This window comes from Ruditapes philippinarum, unplaced genomic scaffold (assembly GCF_026571515.1).
Source record: "Ruditapes philippinarum isolate M1 unplaced genomic scaffold, ASM2657151v2 ctg8034_1_1_1_1, whole genome shotgun sequence".
NCBI lineage: Eukaryota > Metazoa > Mollusca > Bivalvia > Venerida > Veneridae > Ruditapes > Ruditapes philippinarum.
In genome coordinates, this window is record NW_026853177.1 from 18,666 (window position 1) to 38,536 (window position 19,871).

The window sequence follows — 19,871 nt, forward strand, 5'->3', positions numbered from 1 at the left end:
TTATAGGAGAATGACTGCAATACATGTGTTTATCTTAGAGAATAAAGAATATTATAAAATATAAAGTGAATTTACATACCGGTAAGAGGTAAGTCATATTATGGTAGTAAGATAAGTTTAAAGCTAAATATATACAAGCGTAGGTTAAAATTTAAAGGTATAAGGTGATAGGACTACGAAAGTAGGTTCAGGTTGACAAATTTACCAGCGCATATATCTATAATTCATGTTAACTTTAATACAAATATTTGGAAAAGATAATAAAATGACAAAACAAAATGCGCTATAAATAATGTGACATACCCCGTTAGTAATAAAATGCAGCTACTGTTTATTTAGAACAACAACATAATAATTGACAGGGTGTTTTCCACAGATATTGATAACTGATAATTTATTCATCAACCACATGCAACTGGCGTTTCATTCCTTGTGTTTATTTATACAGTATAGGGGGTATATTTTGGATATTATTAATTATATTGATATAATTTCAAGTTCCTGTGATTTTTATACATTTCAACTCACAGGTCCATGGGTCGGTTGTGCAAATGGGTTGTGAAACTATGCTTTTCTACCTGATATTGAACATTATAAATGAAATACATGATATTTCTCAGTGATTTTTATTTGTTTGGGTCGTCAGACCAAACAAATAATGGTAGCGAAATTTCAGACTCTGATGCTGTTATTTGCAAATGCCGAAAGTAGTCCGCTTTTTTGAAGCGGTTACTTCCCTTTATATGTACACTAAAGCCGAAAAATTCAGGGGGAGATCACTGCGTAAAGATTGTCAAATGACAGGCGCATTAATTTTCAAGCAAAATAGTTCCCGAATGTTCGAAGATTTCTAATATTTTTTTTATTCTTTATAGATATTCATCCTTATAGTAAGTATAGTAATTACTAGCATCTGTGTTTAGCGTTAAAATAATAAGAGTTACAAACCCTAATTTAGAATAATATGGTTTTCTTCAGGCCATTTACATATAACTTCACCGTGGCCAAGGGGTTTGCACGCTCGCTTTGTAATCGAGAGGTCTGGAGTTCAAATCCCAGTAAAGGCAACTCGTTTTTTTTAATTGTTTAAGTCAAATAAACATTGAATTGAATATCAGTGTTGCAATTAGTCTTATAGTTAAAACACTGGAAAGCATTGGTGGCACTATACAAAAACAAATTGGTTTATAATCACTTATTTGTTGTTTCATTTTACGCCTTTTCCCAACAGTATTTCAGTCATATAGGCGGGTAGTTTCCTAACCATCGTTCCTGGAGAGTTACACCAGTACTAGACTACCTTCCTCCGTGCTAAACTACCAAAGCATCTCCCGGGGATCGAACCCACGCCAGAGAGGTAACTGGATTAGAAGTCATCGACTCTAACCCCTCGACCACGGAGACGGTTTATTTGTGTCAATAATATCTTAAAATCACTGTGATCCTAAATGTCCGTAATGAAAGTTAAGGGAATTCAAGCGAGTACTTGCGGTAGCAGCGATTTTCGTATCTACTAATAACATGCATTAATTCAATTGCTTGATACGGCTTTTCTTGATCACATTATGATTTATCATTCTTAAAAATTATAGTTAAATGTTTTGCTGAAAAACATTTCTACAATTGCATTAAAATATTCAACTTTTATAATATGCATGTCGTTGCTGATATCATCATGGTGAGCTCTAGAACAAAGCGTTCTTCGTTTATGATTTTCTGTTAGTTTTCATGATGTTGTTGATATGTTGATGTGAAGGTCTCAGACATATTTTATTTCATAAAAAATAACATTTTCATTTTCTCAATTTTATTTTAATACATGTAAAAGGGATATGGAGTATAAATAACATCACAAAGAAGCTTGAACAAAATAAAATTCCTATAGAAATAATGATTACATGATGAATAACACTTTAAAATATCGAGTATTGGTGTCAATACAAATACTGTATCGTTTCAAAAGTATTGCTATTGTATCGTTTCGTTTTTAATGATATCCAACCCTAGTCATTGGTCTGTCATAAAACTTTCCGGACTACTTCTCATAAACTACAGGTGCAATTTCATTTGAACTTTACAGGAATGATCAGTATCATGTCTATTTGTGCATATCATTGGCATTTTCTAGTTCAATGATTTTGTTAGAATTATGGTCCTGAAATGAATTTTGTCAGGACTACTTCCCTTACTACTTAAGCCATTTAAATGAAATGTTACAGGACTGATCAGTATCTAATGCACTTATGCATATTTAACAGTTTTTCTGGATGAATGATTTTTGACAAGTTCGTGCCCTTTGAAAAAAAAGTTTGTTTTTTTCAAGTTAATGATTTTGCATTGTCTGCTACACAGTAGTTACCACATGTTTCAAAGTAGTCATGACAGATAGGGATCACTTTTCCATTGTCTTTCTGCCTATCTGTTTGTTTGTCTTCCTGTCCCTCAAAATTACTTGTCCAGACTTCTACTCAAAAGCTTCTGAAGCAATTTTATCAAAATTTTACAAGAATGATCAGTATCAATTCTAGTTGTGCATATCATCAGCATTTTCCAGATCAATTATTTTTGTGCCCCCACTTTAGTGGCGGGCATTTAGATTTACCCTTCCATCCTTCCATCCGTCCGTCCATCTGTTCTCTTTTGTGTCGCATGTAACTCAAAAAGTATTTGACCTAGAGTCATGAAACTTTACAGGAATGTTCATCAGCATGTGTAGTTGTGCACCTGGGTATTTTCGTTTGGATATATTTAGTATTTTTAGAGTTATTGCCCTTGACTTAGTAAACTTTTGCAATTTTCAACTTGTGTCGCATGTAACTCAAAAAGTATTTCACCTAGAGTCATGAAACTTTACAGGAATGTTGATCAGCATATGTAGTTGTGCACCTGGGTATTTTTGTATGGATTTATTTAGTATTTTTAGAGTTATTGCCCTTGACTTAGAAATTTTTTGCAATTTTCACATTGTGTCGCATGTAACTCAAAAATGATTTGACATAGAGTCATTAAACCTTACGGGAAGGTTGCTCAGCATATTTAGTTTTGCACCTGGGGTTTCGCTTGTGGATTTATCCAGTTATTTGTAGGGTTATTTCCCTTGACTTAGAAAAAAACGTTGCAACTTTACAGGAATAATGATCAACATCACTAAATTACAGGAATAATGATTCACATCACTGTGAAGCTATGCACCTGGGACTTTGCCTGTGGATTTTTTTTCAGTTTTGTTAGAGTTATTGCTCTTGACTTACAGTAGTATAAATTTGCAATTTTCAACTTGTTCATGCATAGCTCAAAAAGTATTTCACTTATAGGCCTGAAAGTTTACAAGAATGTTGGTCAGCATGTGTACTTATGTACCTTGGGGTTTGCTTTTGGATTTATTCAGTATTTGTAAAGTTCTTGCCCTTTACTTAGTAAAAGATTTTTAGTTTTCAAAAAATATTTGACCTAGAGTCATAAGATTGACAGAACAGTGGCGCGGTGGGGGCACCCGTGTCCTGTGGACACATTTCTAGTTGTATTTATTACTGCAATTTTGTGGGTCAAATTATATTTCCAGCTGACAATGACAAGTTGCACATTTCCAAATCAATGATTTTTAGCTCACCTGAGCTAGCTCAGGGTGAGCTTTTAGGATCGATGATTGTTCGTTGTCCGTCCGTCCGTCGTCCGTCCACATTTAGTTTGTTAACACTCTAGTAGTCGCATTTATTCCTCAATCATCATGAAATTTTGTCAGGATGCTTCTCTAGTTGATAGCTTGGATGAGTTCGAACATGGGTCACATCGGATGAAAAACTAGGTCACCACAGCTAAAATTAGAAAAACCTAGTTAACACTCTAGCAGTCACATTTTTGCCTCAATCATCATCAAACTTTGTCAGGATGCTTGTCAATGTGATATCTCAAATGAGTTCGAACATGGGTCATCTCGGATGAAAAACTAGGTCACCGGAGCTAAAAATAGAAAAACCTTGTTAACACTAGCGGTCACATTTTTGCCTCAATCATCATCAAACTTTGTCAGGATGCTTGTCTAGTTAATAGCTCAGATAAGTTCCAACATGGGTCATCTCGGATGAAAAACTAGGTCACCACAGCTAAAAATAGAAAAACATTGTTAACACTCTAGTGGCTACTGTTTTGATCCAAGTATCCTGAAAATTGGTCTGAAAGTTTGTTTTGATGATTTGTAGGTCAAGTTCGAATATGGGTCACCTGGGGTCAAAAACTAGGTCATACTGCTCAAATATGGATAATCCTTGTTAACACTCTAGTTGTCGCATTCTACTCTAGTGGTCGCATTTTTGACTCACCTGTCATGAAACTTGGTCAGAATGCTTGTCTAGATTATTGTTTGAATGAGTTTGATGGGTCAGGTTAGCGATCTAGGGCCACGATTTAGGGCCATCTTGGTCCTCTTGTTAGCTCACCTGAGCAATGCTCAGGGTGAGCTATTGTGATGGCCCTGTGTCCGTCGTGCGTCGTCAACTTTTAACATAAACAACATCTTCTCTGAAACCAATGACTGCACATCAACCAAACTTTACAGAAATGATCCTTGTATGGTCCCCTTTCAAAGTTGTTCAAATGGTTTCGGTCCGTTGCATATGTAGGTCATAGGGCCAGAAAAGGATTTCAAAAAACACAAAATAATAAAATCTTCTTGTCTGAAAGTACATGGGCCAGAGCTTTGATTTTTGGTATATGGTATCATCTATGGGTCTTCTACCAAAGTTGTTCAAATTTTGTCCCTAGTGTCAAAATTGGCCCCGCCCCGGGGGGTCATAGGTTTTTCCGTATATGTATATAGTAAAATCTAAAAAAATCTTCTTCTCTGATTTGGCAAAGGCTACAGATTAGATATTTGGCATGAAACATTGTGTAGTAGACCTCTATCAAGATTGTTCAAATAATGGCCCTAGGGTCAAAATTGGCCCCGCCCCGGGGGGTCATTGATTTTCATTACATACATATAGTGAAAACTTGAAAAATCTTCTGGTCTGAAAGTAAATGGCCTAGAGCTTTGAGTTTTGGTATATGGTATCATCTGTGGGTCCTCTACCAAAGTTGTACAAATTTTGTCCCTAGTGTCAAAATTGGCCCCGCCCCGGGGGTCATAGGTTTTTCCTTATATGTATATGGTAAAATCTAAAAAAAAATCTTCTTCTCTGATTGGCAAAGGCTACAGATTAGATATTTGGCATGAAACATTGTGTAGTAGACCTCTATAAAGATTGTTCAAATAATGGCCCTAGGGTCAAAATTGGCCCCGCACCGGGGGTCATTGATTTTCATTACATACATATAGTGAAAACTTTGAAAAAATTTCTGGTCTGAAAGTAAATGGCCTAGAGCTTTGATATTTTGGTCTATGTATCATCTGAAGGTCCAATACCAAAGTTGTACAAAATTTTGACCCTAGTGTCAAAATTGGCCCCGCCCCGGGGGGTCATAGGTTTTTCTAATATGTATATAGTAAAACATAAAAAAAATCTTCTTCTCTGAATTGGCAAAGGCTACAGGTAAGATATTTGGCATGAAACATTGTGTGGTAGACCTCTACCAAGATTGTTCAAATAATGGCCCTCGGGTCAAAATTGGCCCCGCCCTCGGGGGTCATTGATTTTCATTATATACATATAGTGAAAACTTCAAAAATCTTCTGGTCTGAAAGTAAATGGCCTAGTGTTTCCCCATTATGTAAGTGTGGATTTGTGTGTTAGTTTAAAAATTGAAATAGTTCGTGCCTGTTTCATGTTTTGAAAATAAATACCCAGTTGTTGGATTTCTAATTTATTTAGTAAAGATAAGTGAAGAACATAACATATTTAAGCCACAGATCCCTATGTCAGTTGTCAAGGTCATTATAAGTGAGTCATTGAACTAAGTTTATTATGTACTCTTCACTGCAGACTTATCGGTTTCTGTGTTCTGCAAAGTGGTATTTCAAAATAACTTGGTACACTTGTTCACTTTAATAAAGTAAAAGACATGTCTTGCATGTGTCTACCTCAAGTCCCAGGGTTTAATCTTTCATTTACCCAATTATCAGAGATATTCTCTTGAAACTGGGAATACTTGTTCATTATTAAAAGGGAACTCATACCAACAAGGCTGATCACCTTCAAGTTATTTTTGACAGAGTTATGCCCCTTCTTCAACTTTGAACTTTTTGGTTATAGTCAAATATCAAAGCTTTACCTGAATTAATTGTATTCGAGTAAAGTTCATGGAAGAAATTAAAAGCAAAAGTTTTTCTTCAGTTATTGGTTTGTGTTTCTTATTTCCTTTACCAATGCATATTCAATTAAATTCGAATTAAAAGCTTTGTTTGGGAGTATAATCATTTTATAATGACAGCTTGTTTGAGAATCTTAGTTAAATTGAATGCCAAAGTTCATATGTTTATATTTTCTACAGTTGATGTCTGCAATGCAAACACCACCTGGTCATGTAGCTACCGGAACACCTACCGTAAGAGTTTAACATTATGATTAAAGTTATGTAATAAACGTTCTGCCATTATAAGTTCATTATAAACACGCCCGGCAAACTGTCGCTCCACTTCAAAATTGTGGTGTACGGTAAAACGAGCGAACGGCATTTCCGAGATAGAGCGGAAGGTCGATTTAAACGCCTTATTGTAAGTATTGTTTATGTTTTTGTCTTGTTATTCATTTAAGTTGTATTTTTTCGAAAAACGGAAAATGTAGTTCCGTGTAGGATTGATTTAGGCTTCCAATGATCTAAGCTGTTACAAAAAGAAAATTATATTAAGCCTGGGACAACTTTTCTCCCTGACGAAGCGAACGACGATTTGTAGAATATTGAACTTCCCAACCATTGAAATGCCATACCCTTCGGATTTCTTGAAAAAGTGTATTAGTAAATTATCAACCCGTAATAAGAACTTGTCCTTCGTGCAAAATAAATTACTCCTGAAGGATTTCTTAAATTTGTAAATCGATATTTTTTCGAAAGTAGTGGAGCGAAAGGGCAAGAGATGGAGCAAAAGGTTCGATGTTGAGCGCAAGGCGACATTAATTTGACGTATTAGGAGGAGCGTAGTCTATGATTTTTTATATATAAAAGCTATAGAAGTTAAAATAGACGTGATCAAGTGTTGAGACCGAAATATATATACCTTTTAAAGACAACTAATTAAGTGTGATATCCTATCAACGACTATAGCGTAATAAATGTAATCGCGAAGGTGTCACCTATGGCTGCCGTGTAGATTCGAAATTTGGATGAGGCCCGACCATTGAATCATACACATGTATGCATGGCATAATACAGGATGCCACTTATTCGAGATCAATCATGATTTTTCACACGGTTATTTACATTTAAAAACGTGTGTCCGTGCAAATTCGACAAAATCGAATATTTTCAGTTCTACCGAGAACAAATGTTTCCGAGCAGGTCAGTGTAACGCGATTGTTTACGCCAAAATGTTATGTTTTTCGAAAAATTAGATATTCAAGGTGCAGAACAGAAACAAAATTATGCAATGCATGGAACACATTAAATTAAATGGATCACTAAGTACTACCGAGTTCAGCTCACAATGACTTTCTGTCATTAAAAGCTCTAACGTACCTGTTCAGAGCAAACACAAATAAGCCACGTTTTCATGAATTTGTAAGGTGAGGAATCGCTATGAAAATGATTGACAAGGTGTCAGTCGTTATAAGGATATAACACGTGTTTCAGTTATGTTTCTAGATACTTCCTCCCTTATTTAGCATTGTTGTTTAGTTTTTTATTTTCCTCTCAACGTGTAAATAGAAATTTCTACGATAACTAGGTCTATTATATTATTGATAATTTTAGTCCGTACACCGACTGAGCTCTGCCTTTTTTTTATTACGTTCGTTTTGTTCATAGATAAACAAACAAAATCTTAGATATTTATTTTAACTTATTTTTTTCTTAAACCAAGATTTGTACTGCAGTGTTTGATTATAAAAGTAAACATTTCTATTTACACTTTGAGAGGAAAATAAAAAACTAAACAACAATGAAATTCACGAAATTGTGGCTTATTTATGTTTGCTCTGAACAGTTATGTTAGAGCTTTTAATGACAGAAAGTCATTGTGAACAGAACTCGATAGTACTTAGCGATCCATTTAATTTAATGTGTTCCATGCATTGCATAATTTTGTTTCTGTTCTGCACCTTGAATATCTAACTTTTCGAAAAACATAACATTTTGGCGTAAACAATCGCGTTACACGTACCTGTTCGGAAACATTTGTTCGCGGTAGAACTGAAAATTTTCAATTTTGTCGAATTTGCACGGACACACGTTTTTAAATGTACATAACCGTGTGAAAAATCATGATTGATCTCGAATAAGTGGCATCCTGTATTATGCCATGCATACATGTGTATGATTCAATGGTCGGGCCTCATCCAAATTTCGAACATAAATAATGGAATCTACACGGCAGCCATAGGTGACACCTTCGCGATTTATATTTATTACGCTATAGTCGTTGAAAGAATATCACACTTTATTAGTTGTCTTTAAAAGGTATATATATTTCGGTCTTAACACTTGATCATGTCTATTTTAACTTCTATAGCTTTTATATATAAAAAATCATAGACTACGCTCCTCCTAATACGTCAAAATAATATCGCCTTGCGCTCAACATCGAACCTTTTGCTCCATCTCTTGCCCTTTCGCTCCACTACTTTCGAAAAAATATCGATTTACAAATTTAAGAAATCCTTCAGGAGTAATTTATTTTGCACCAAGGACAAGTTCTTATTACGGGTTGATAATTTACTAATACACTTTTTCAAGAAATCTGAAGGGTATGGCATTTCTATGGTTGGGAAGTTCAATATTCTACAAATCGTCGTTCGCTTCGTCAGGGAGAAAAGTTCTCCCGGGCTTAATATAATTTTCTTTTTGTAACAGCTTAGATCATTGGAAGCCTAAATCAATCCTACACGGAACTACATTTTCCGTTTTTCGAAAAAATACAACTTAAATGAATAACAAGACAAAAACATAAACAATACTTACAATTAGGCGTTTAAATCGACCTTCCGCTCTATCTCGGAAATGCCGTTCGCTCGTTTTACCGTACACCACAATTTTGAAGTGGAGCGACAGTTTGCCGGGCGTGATAAAGTCCTGTACATAATTGCCAAATATCTTGTTTTTTTTAATGTCTACAAATATTTAGTAAAAAGAAATTAGATACGATGCTCTGCACTTTGATTCAAGTGAGCACTAATTAAGCAATCATTGGTACGATCACTGGTCTGAGTACAAATTGGTCTGAAATAAATTATCTCGGAAAAAGTGTTTGATGGTCATTAGTCTCTCACAGCTCATATAGAGAAGATAATGTGGGAAAAATAGTCAGTCTGTTGCAGAGAAATTGGTAATTACTGATTAAATGTCCAAAAGATGTTAAATTCAGCATAAAACCTTTACAAACCAGCAAACTTGGGATTAGCAACCAAAGTTCTGTTTCTGTGACTAGGAATACAAGATCGGTATAGTCGAGTGGTTACTGCGTCAGTCTTGTAGTCATGCAGGCCTGAGTTCGAACCTTGTCTTTGGCCATCTTTATCTTCATTACCTATTACTGTTTGGTTGAAAGTGATTGTAATTTGTATAAGCTTTCTATTTTAAACATAATTATACCCCCCTTCGAAGGAGAGGGGGTGTATTGTTTTGCTAATGTCGGTCTGTCCGTCGGTAGACCACATGGTTTCTGCCGATTATTTTGAAAACTATTTATCACAAAGTCTTCATATTTCACATAGTGATTGGCCATAACTAATAGCTGACCCCTATTGATTTTGGGGTCACGATATCAAAGGTCAAGGTCACAGGGGTCTGAAATGTCAAAATGGTTTCCGCTGATTATCTTGAAAAGTATTCATCACAAAGTTGTCATATTTCACATATTGATTAATCATAACTAGTAGATGACCCCTATTAATTTTGGGGTCACAAGGTCAAGGTCACAGGGGCCTCAAATGTCAGAATGATATTTGCTCATTATCTTGGTTACAATTCATCTCAAAGTCTTTATATTTCACATATTAATTGGTCAAAACTAGTAGATGACCCCAATTGCTTTTGGATTTTGGGGTCACTAGGTCAAAGGTGAAGGTCACAGGGGCCTTGAATAGTAATATGATTTCCGCTTATTATCTTGGTTACTATTCATCACATAGTCTAATATTTCACATAATGATGGGTCTTAACTAGTAGATGACCCCTATTGATTTTGGGGTCACTAGGTCAAAGGTCATAGGGTCTTTGAATGGTAGGATGGTTTCAGCTCATTATCTTGGAAGATAATAATCACAAAGTCTTCATATTTCACAAAGTGATTGGAAAGAACCAATAGATGATCCGTATTGCTTTTGGGGTCACTAGATCAAAGGTCAAGGTCACAGGGGCCTTAAGTGTAAGAATGGTTTCCGCGTATTATCTTGAAGATTTTTATCACAAGTAAGTGAACATATTGATTTTGGGGTGAGTAGGTCAGAGGTAAAGTTCACAGTGTTCTTGAATGTTAGTTTGGTTTCCGCTTATTATCTTGAAAACTATTTATAACAAAGTCTTCATATTTCTAATATTGATTGGTTATACCTATTAGATGGCCCTTATTGATTTTGGGTCACTAGTTCAAAGTTCTAGATCACAGGGGCCTTAAATATCTCATTATCTTGAAAACTATTTATCACAAAGTCTTCATTATTTTTCTTTTTTCCATAATTGAACACTTCCATGTACCAATTTATGGCAAGTTTCTATTACAAAATTACAAATTATGTGAGTCAAGGGCTAGAAAGGGGGCATATGTGTCCTTCGACATTCTTGTTCTTAAAGGCTTTTTAATTAAGTTTATTTACTGACATTTGATTAAATTGTTCAGTTTTTCATACAGTGCCGAAAAATTTCGGGGGAGCATATAGTTGCCGCCTTGTCCGTCCGTCCGTCTGTCTGTCCGCTTTTCTTGTCCGGGACATAACTTTGAAACAACAAGAGGTATCAACATGAAACTTTGTAGGTAGATAGATCTCATTGACAAGGTGTGCAATGCACAAGAACTGTAACTCTGCCTTTTTGTAATTTTTGAATAAATCCCCTTTGTTTATTAATACACTTTGAACTTTGTCCGGGACATAACTCTAAAACTATAAGAGGTATCAACATGAAACTTTGTAGGTAGATAGATCTCATTGAGTAGTTGTGCAGTGCACAAGAACCGTAACTCTGCCTTGCCTATTTTTTTAATTATTCCCCTTTGTTTATTTTCACACTTTAACTTTGTCCAGGACATTACTCTAAAACTATAAGAGGTATCAACATGAAACTTTGTAGGCAGATAGATCTCATTTAGTAGGTTTGCTGTGCACAAGAACTGTAACACTGTCTTGCCTACTTTTGGAGTAATTGCCCTTTGTTCATTTTAATATCCGGGACATTACTCTAAAATTTTAAGAGATATAAGGTCACAGGAACTAAAAATAGAAAAATCTTGTTAACCCTCTAGTGGCTGCAGTTTGATCAAAATATCTTGGAAATTGGTCAGGAAGGTTGTGTTGATGATTTCTAGGTCAAATTGGAATGTGGGTCATCTCCGGTCAAAAAACTAGGTCGCAGGAGCATAAAATAGAAAAATCTTGTCCATATATCCTGGAAATTGGTCTGCAAGTTTGTTTTGATGACTTCTAGGTCAAGTTCAAATATTGGTCACATGGGGTCAAAAGACTAGGTCAAAACTGCCCATATATTGAAAGACCTTGTTAACACTCTAGAGGTCACATTTTTGTCTCATTTGTCATCAAACATTGTCAGGATGCTTGTCTTAGTAATTGCTCGGATGAGTTTCGTGGGTCAGGTGAGCGATCTAGGGCCACCTTGGCCCCCTTGTTCAAGTAAACATTCCAAAGATTTTCAGTTTGTAATTGATTTAAATCTTTAAGAAAGGCGATGTTGGGGAGATATCTCAATCATCTTGACAATACCTATATTGACATGTTTTTATGAAAAAACATAAAAATAAAAATCCCCTTTGTTTTTTTTACACTTTGAACTTTGTCCGGGACATAACTCTAAAAGTATAAGAGGTATCAACATGAAACTTTGTAGGTAGATAGATCTCATTGAGTAGGTGTGCAGTGCACAAGAACCGTAACTCTGCCTTGCCTAATTTTTAGGTCCTCAGGGTGAGTTTTTGTGATGGCCGATTGTCCGTCGTTCATCGGCATGTGTGCGTACATGCGTCAACAATTTCTTTAAACAACTTTTCCTCCTCCTAAACCACTTGGCCAAATTTGTTGAAATTTGGATTGTGTAAAAATAAACAAAGGGGGGTTTTATTTTTATGTTTTTGTAGGAACATGGTGGGGCTAAGAGCGAGGTTTGGTGCACCATTAACCGGTTTAAACTCCCCAGCAGTATTTATGCTGCTGACCGTTCCAAGGCGGCGCCCCTCTGTGTCCCTCAGTTGTATGTCTATGTTGTTTCATACTGTTATGGTGACACTTGTGTCCCTTGTTGTTTTCTCGTCTACGGTAAGTATCTTCCCCTTTGCCCCTAGTTTTTATTTATTTGATTAACCCCCCTTCCCCCGGTCTCCTGTCCCCTTCCCCTTTGTGGGCCTATTATTCTTTTCTTTGAATTCTTTATCAGTTACAAATTATTTTCTTTTAATGATTAACATGTCCGTGCTCTGTCTTTGCCCTGTCCTGTTTTTGTTTGGGGTCCGCCTGGGCTCCTTGCCATTGGTTCTTGTTGCTGGGTCATATGGGGGTTGCGTTCGTTGAACGCCGCCTTTCCTTGTTGATCTTGTTTATCATATTTTACCTTGTGACTAATGACGTTTCACCATTTGTTTTGATTGGCTTATTATCAGGTCACAAACTCACCGTTGTGTATAAACCACCCTGCCTTTAATTAGCTGTAAATACAGGACTATTTAAGTACTTGTCAGAATTTTGAAGCATTAAAATTATCACCTGGGTCTGACTAACATCATTACTGAAATCTGTTGGGTTTTAGTAATGCATATTTTCCAAATGAAACACTATAAATCATTGAAATGAACATTGAAGTCAGATTAAATTTTTTTTTGTTAGATAAACATTGATGGACAGTTCTACTTTTTAAAACTAAGCAGATTCCTGAAATTTAGTAGAATATTTCTGTAATAATATCTTTTGTGAAAACGTCTACAAGTTGGGGGCAATTCTTTTCTCACTAAGCACAATATTTATTGATTTAACTTAAACAAGATTAAGATCTTGATCTTTTGTATGAGTCTACTTGTGGATGGCTTGACAGAGCTGTCACATTGGCAATATGGTCTCTAGGTCAAGGTCAGCATGATGCCTAAAAGTAGAATGTCAAATTTGTCAGTCTCAGAACTAACCACTCTATTTCATACTGGAACATGACACCCTTTTAGGCAAGAGCTTTCCAGATAATTATACTAATAGGACTATGACCCCTGAATAACCTTGACCATGAAGATCCCATTGTCAAAAAAATCTAATTATGGACCAAACTTTTCCTCATAAATTAACAGATTTACTTTATTCTTGGACACAGCATATGATAACAAAAGACCACTGACATATATGTATTATGTTCTTCAATTCTGAGTGACTTTGACCTCGAAGGTTTGATAATTAACAATCACTTGTTTTCACTTTATTCTTGAGCTTGGACTAAGTTTTTTACATGGGCTGTCATTAACAATTTTCAAAATCTGAAAAGTTATAAGGCCGCTGTTCTTGTTTTAAATATGTGTACCAGTTTTAGGTAGGTCTTCTTATATGAAAATACACTTCAAACCAATATCTGTTCTATATACTTTTCAGGTTACATTTAATCCAGAAACATTGAAGTGTTGTGTATGCTATGAAAGAGATCGGTCAGCATTCCTCATACCTTGTGGTCATCTGTACTGTATGGTTTGTGCCACTCATCTTGAATCAACTCAAATGTCCTGTGCTGTGTGTAGAACCAGTATCACTGGTGTTGGACACCTTCATGCCTAATTTTCTTTAGAGAAAGACAGTGTTGTTATATTTTCTGGTCCTTCGGGATCATTGATGCCAACACTATAAAGTGTTGAGAATTGAGTACCGCTCAAGCCGGTGCTAGGGGCATGAGGGATGTTGCACTTATTCATTATCTCTCATGTACAGACTCAATCAAACCGAGTCTGCAATTCTTATGTTATTTTGTTGTGATTAATGCTTCCGAGGGATCACTTATTTTCCAGAATTTTGTACTTCACAACAACAGGTGTCAAGTGCCGTGTTGCAGCCGTAAAAAGTTGCCCCGTACTTCACTTCAGTGTTGTTATATTTTCTGGTCCTTCGGGATCATTGATGCCAACACTATAAAGTGTTGAGAATTGAGTACCGCTCAAGCCGGTGCTAGGGGGCGTGAGGGATGTTGCACTTATTCATTATCTCTCATGTACAGACTCAATCAAACCGAGTCTGCAATTCTTATGTTATTTTGTTGTGATTAATGCTTCCGAGGGATCACTTTGTTTCCAGAATTTTGACAGAATCTATGCCATTCATTTAAGAGTTGAAGAACAATGAAAGATCTATTTCTTATTTTATAAGCTCACCTGAGGACTGTGTCCTCAGGGTGAGCTTTTGTGATGGCCAATTGTCCGTCGTTCATCGTTCATGTGTGCGTACATGCGTCAACAATTTCTTTAAACAACTTTTCCTCCTCCTAAACCACTTGGCCAAATTTGTTGAAACTTTGCAAGGATGTTTCTTGCATGAAGCTCTTCCAAAGTTGTTAAAAGAATTAAATTCCATAAAGAGCTAGAGCTTAGATATTTGGCAAGAAATATCTTCAAATGGATTGCTACCAAATGTGTTCAAATAAAAACCTTAGGGTCAAAATTGGCCCCACCCTAGGGGTCATTGATTTTCCTCATATGTATGTAGTAAAAAACAAAATCTTCTTTTAAATAAACCCAAAATCTAGAGCATAGATATTTAATATGAAACATCTTCTAGTGGTTGTCTACCTAGTTTGTTCAAATAAAAGCCCTTGGGTCAAAATTGGCCCAGCCCCAGGGGGGTAATTGATTTTCCTTGTATGTATATAGGAATAGAAACAAAAATCTTCTAAAAAAAGCCAAAGAGCTAGATATTTAGCATGAAACATCTTTTAGTGAGTGTCTTTTCTTAGGTTATTCAAATGAAATCCCTTGGGTCAAAATTGGCCCTGCCCCAGGGGTCATTGATATTTATTATATGTATATAGGAAAAACAAACAAAAAATCTAAGAAAGCCAAAGAGCTGAAGCTAAGATATTTGGCATGAAGCATCTTATAGTGCGTGACTAACAAGTTTGTTCAAAATTAAAGCCCTTGGGTCATCTAGTGACATCTTATGGAACTGTTGTTTTCCCCAGTAAATTTTTACAAGTGCACTATCAGATACAAATATGAACTTTGTTATATCAGTTTAAGATTTAGATTTCAATTCTGCTTTTGTTTATAATTTACAATGTAATTTGTTCCTTGTCATGGAGAGTTTTATATTCAGGTGAGTGGTAAGAGGACCATTATGGCCCTCTTGTTATAACTTTCACATATAATTGTATATGAAGACTTAAAAATATTTTTGCTTAAGTCAACAATGCTTAGAGTTAAGATATTTGGTGTGAAGTACATGTATTGTCTAATGGATGTCTACAAAGTTTGTTAAAATTTTATATGGAGGGTCAGAATTGGCCATACCACAGGCGTCACTTCATTTACATAAAATTATGTTGGAAAAGTATTCTAAACCAGAAGGCCCAGATTTAAGCTATTTTTTGCTTAGTATTGTGAAGATAACCTTTACCAAATACCTTTGTCAAAATTAGTCCTAACCTGGGTGTCCTGTTTGTGTAAATATAAAATCTTTGAAAAAAAATCTTGTTGGGAATGTCATTGCTTTGTGCTTAGATATTTTGTGAAATTGTACATGCCTCCCTGTCTTTTGAGATAACGCCCTGGGTAAAAAACAGCCCCGGCCTAGGGTTCACTATATTGTTTTTAGAAAAATTCTGTATTGAGGCTTTGTTAGGACTAATTTGAAGGGTCCTCCTCTTTGTTTGAATATGCAAATTATTAGTAACATAAGACAATCAAGAAAATATTTCACTGTTATATGCTCCTGGAGTTTTTTGTACACCTTGTTAAATATTAAGTTTAATTTTCATTTAAAGTGAATTAGTTAAAAAAAGTTTTGAAAAAAACTATATATAGTTTACTTTCAAATCCAATTTCCATTTATTTTGGATGACTTTTTGCCATTGAATTATTGAATCACCTTTAGTTAAAGTTCTAGATAATTTTTGTTTAGAAGGCATTAAAGTTTAATTGTTGCCTTATTTCTTTGTCATAGAATGGCATCAGTTTGTTTTAGAATTTTTGTTTTTATACCCTAACCAAACATAGTTTGGGGTGGGGACTATATAAAAATCACTATGTCTCGTCCTGTACCGCTGTCTCAAGTCCTATTACAGGTATTGATTTAAAACATCAGCACTCGAGTATCTATGTCAAGATTCAGAACTCTGATAGTTAGTTTGACAGAATTCAGTATCGCTTTATAAACAACAGTGTTTTTTAAGATTGAGAACACTTTTACGTAGTATGACCAGTAGAAGACTTACACTTAGTTTGACCAGTAGAAGTATTAACTTGACATGAAAGATATATCACAATGTCACTGTCTTTGTCAAGTTTCATAACTGATAGTTAGTTTTACATTATGATGCCCCTTATCTTAAAAAATATCTCAAGAATGTACAAAAGTGGCTATAGCTGTATTGTTTATGATGTGCCCAAAAGAATTTCGAACATGAATGAATTAATTGTCTTCTTATCTTGACACAACATCCTTCATGATTATGTCAAATTAAAACTAATTAAAGTGACCACATTGTAATTACTTCAAACATGTTTAGAGAAATGCACTTATGCAAATGCAGATTAATGTTTGTTGAAAGTCCAAATACCTTTCCTAACAGTCCATGCAAATTTCACTTGAGCATATTGGTGGGGGTATGAATCGCATTCAGCGATAGCTCTAGTTTACTTTGTTTATGGAAGGTTGTAAAAAGTCTTTAATCACATAGCCTCTCTAGCATCAATTTGAGCAGTATTCAGTTCTCAAGGGTTAAGGGCATTAATAGACCAGAAAACATTAATAATGAGATGAGACACAAGTCAACTTTAAAAGATTATAAAGATTCTGTAAATGGACAACGTCTTGAGAGCAATCACAACAGTTTGATTGAACAAATAGAAAATCTCGTATTGATCTTATAACTTTAAGCTTATGCTATAGTAACTTCAGATATGCTTCTGTTTAGTAAATGCACAGTTGCAGGGGTAATTGTCATCTTCAATGACTGTTCTTGTAAATGCTTTTACAAGTATTGAAGGGATTTAGTTGATATACGTGTTTATAGAGGTCAAGTAGAGAAATGTAGTGTCAGAAAACTGTAAGTCTTTGAAACGTGCTTATTATCTCCTTTAATTAATTTTTTGGCTCCAACTTAAAAAATGTCAAAGGTCATTGTGACATTGTTAATTTCTAAGCTGATACTGAATTGAGAAGGAATTAGTTAAAATTTGTTAAACTTATGTAAAGGCATGGTCCATGGCCAGTAGTTGGCCCCTATTGTTAATGAAGTCATTAGATCAAAGGTCAGGTTTACAGTGGCAAATATGCCAATGTGACTGGCAGTTGTAAGTGGTAGGATAAGTGTCATATGCGCCATTGCTATTTTAGGTTCTTTCGAGAATATTTTTTTAAAACGTTCAATTCAAAACAATCACTGAAAGTTCAGTATTTAAGAATCAACTTTGTCATGTTTACATCTGAACTCTATTATCAATATTTCAAAGTACTTGAAAAGAGCAGCATATCTAAAACGCATTCAAACTATTATATTGACAGATGATTTCAATCATATAGATGATTTAAATCATATAATTAACTCCTTGCTCATGTTTATAGAATGGAAACTACAGGCTTCAGTATTGTTGTGTTGATATCAAATGTATTGTTATTATTCTTCTACATTGTACTACTGACATTGAGTATTGCGGGTCATAATATGTACATGCTTTTGTGACAAAAAAAACAACAACAACAGAGTTGTGCTGTTAGTTTTCACATGTTTATTTCAATTGTGTTTTGTTGCTTAATATTAAAATGAAATAAACTTATAAAAAACTATCTTTCGTTCTTGTACCAAAATTATATTTCCTTACACAGGTTTGGAGCAAGTATATCTGTTGGTTTGAAACTCAACAGAAATGAAGGGTCATTAGCAAAGTTCATAAATCATAACCCATGTATGATACAATTATTGACAAATGTGCCATTGAATATGATGTGATATTCACCGGCAAATGACTTATTGACCGAGGCGGTAACCGAGGTCAATATGACTGCCGGTGAATATCACATCATATTCAATGGCACATTAGTCAATTATTGTTTCTTTATGTGAAAAGGCTATAAGAATTTAAAAATCACGGAATGTACAGCCTTATACATGTTCAACTTTTGCAGCAAGGGGAAAAAATTAAGACGCGCACGTGTCAGGCGTGCAACACCCACGAGAACGCTACTCATACAAAATTAATCCAGTTTATACGCCTCATTGCAGTGTAACCTTTAACTATAATAGTAAAGTAATTATATTTTAGTCGACGATATATGATCATTGAACATGAGTCTCTATCTATTTTTATACCCATTGACTGCTGTTTGGAGCTAAATTTAGATCATATAATAATTTAGCACAATAATGCAAGGTCCTGCAACACAATTTTTCAGTGATATCTCCGAAATTTCATAATGTAGAGCCCATATTTCGTGTAACATTCTTGGACTTCTACCGTGTTGGTTCAAATTTTGACCGTTGATCCACCGTGAGTTCACTGATTTAAGAATGATACTGATGTAAAACAGTTGAGCGTTCAAATGTTGACCAAAGAGTGCTGAAATGCCCTATAATTTGAGAGGTTTTCCTTGACACGTACACATTTTACAGTGTAGCAAAATGGAGTTGAGCAAACACCTTAATCGACTTTCGTTTTCGTTTTCTTTAGATAAATAATATGTTTTTGAAGGATGATCGCATTATTTTTCTGGCATATTTAAAAGAAATAGGTTTTGATAACGCTGAAAATTTCATAATCATTGTGACCCATCCTTTGAAAACAATAACACTGAGTTTCATAAAGTGTGCTTTAAAATGAGGATTTTACTGGCCAAATTGTGTAGTACTCATCGATCAACATCCATCAACTCAGCGTCATGTATGTTATTTAATCAAAGCACTATTTGTAGTCGCATTATATACTCAATGAATATGTGACTACTTTATACAGGTCGCCAGAGTCTTAATATTGCAGATCTAATAAAAAAAGTTATGCTTTCAAAATAAATCATAAAGTAATAGCAAACTAATTATAAAGTAATAGAAAAAAATGTTATTGACCATTTCTTAGCTTGACCTTTTTTTTGAAAAGTGTTACGTGATGCAACTTAGTTGCACCTGAAGTCAGTAAAGTACGGGACCACCCAAGTTTTCTTTCATCCGTAAAATGCTTGCTGTAAACTCATTGACAAGGTGATGAGCATTTTGTTCTGAAGTTGCCATGGTATTATTTTAAATCATGTGGTTCCGGTTAACGAAGGCTTTTTGTAACACACAATCTGATCTCATAAAGAGAGGGTGTATTTTGCACTATGATAATGTGCAAGAACATAAGCACTTAACTTGTTAAAGACGTTCTACACAGTTGCAACATTAATGAAACTAAC

At 35.0% G+C, this 19,871-nt stretch overlaps 1 long non-coding RNA gene across 1 annotated transcript; it reads left to right on the forward strand.

Annotated features, from left to right (window-relative positions):
• The first annotated feature begins 6,411 nt into the window (after window positions 1-6,411).
• Window positions 6,412-18,270, forward strand: LOC132736003 (uncharacterized). Its single transcript, XR_009626527.1, has 2 exons — window positions 6,412-6,480; window positions 13,878-18,270. It is a non-coding gene; the product is annotated as an uncharacterized LOC132736003 (long non-coding RNA).
• The last annotated feature ends 1,601 nt before the right edge of the window (window positions 18,271-19,871 follow it).